Raw genomic sequence first — 1,232 nt, 5'->3', positions numbered from 1 at the left:
AAAATAAAATTGTTATTGAAATGGCTTGTTCAGACGATTTGGTCTTTTTGTTCCTCTTCGGGGTTGGGTGTTTTAAAACTGCAATAAAAAATAACAGGAAGGTGGATGGAACACGTGGTGAGTGACCCTTCAAAGACGTCACTTGACCGAAAGCCATTTTGCAATTGCGCTGTCTTGGAAGAAAGCAACGGAATGTACGATCTCAAAGTTGTCTTAAAAAGTATTTGGTGGTACAGTAAGCAGACTGTAATTCCAGGAATGAGCGCAATACTGTGGGTTGCCTTTTTCATTTTTTTGTTCCTTGGGCCACAACCTTCAATGTGTACTTTATGTCAGGACTTTGTCAACAGAACAAATGGGTTGTTGTTCTTCGTCCTGCATATAATTTTCGGTTTACTTTGTTCAATTTGGTATTGGAAAAGGGTCGGGTGGTACGAAAACATGCAAATGACATACGGTTTTGTTATATTCTACGCCCTCATCGTTTGTTTTAAAAAACGCTTTTGTGCGAGAAAATTTCATGAGTGACGTTAAGAGTATTATCGAGACACTTTACGCGTTGCTCCTCGACGAGATGATGAGTAATATTATGGATTTTTATTTAAAAAAATTGATGGAGTTAATGAGTCATCTGAGTGTGTTGTACCTTACTATTTACCCACTCATATTTTCGCTGTTTTGTCTTGGGAAAGATTGTCGGTTTAATATAATCAAAATGTATTTCATTCTCAAAAACAAAGGCAAACGGTTTGTCTACAAAGACACTCCAATACTAATGGCGATGACTCTTATATACTTCACACCGCTTGTGCTCCTCACTTTTGTCTTCGAGGAACAGATTTTTTCTCTCATCAGGACGTCTTTGACGTTTCCCTTTTATTTTGTCCTTTCAATTTCCACCCTTAAATGTCCTATTGTTCCGACAAACTCATTTTTGAGAGAGAACAGCAGAAAGACACATTCATTTAACTTTTTTTTGTGATTATTTTTGTTTTTAATAACAATATCTAATTCTAATTATTTTAAATTTATTGTTTTTTCTATCATTGTATGTTATTAGTTATCTTTAATTTAAATATAATATGAATTTAAGTATTTAAAATATGATTCACTTGTGTGCAGAGGTTTCCAAAATCACAATCCTAATTACCCACGTCACCATTTCATAACCAAAATGTTCATTTTCTCTTATAAATTCGTACGTTATAATACCACATTTTCGGCAATAATTA

This window comes from Entamoeba invadens, assembly GCF_000330505.1.
Source record: "Entamoeba invadens IP1 unplaced genomic scaffold scaff_1105074725685, whole genome shotgun sequence".
In the NCBI taxonomy this organism is placed as follows: Eukaryota; Evosea; order Mastigamoebida; family Endamoebidae; genus Entamoeba; species Entamoeba invadens.
Note: the sequence above shows the minus strand (reverse complement) of the source record.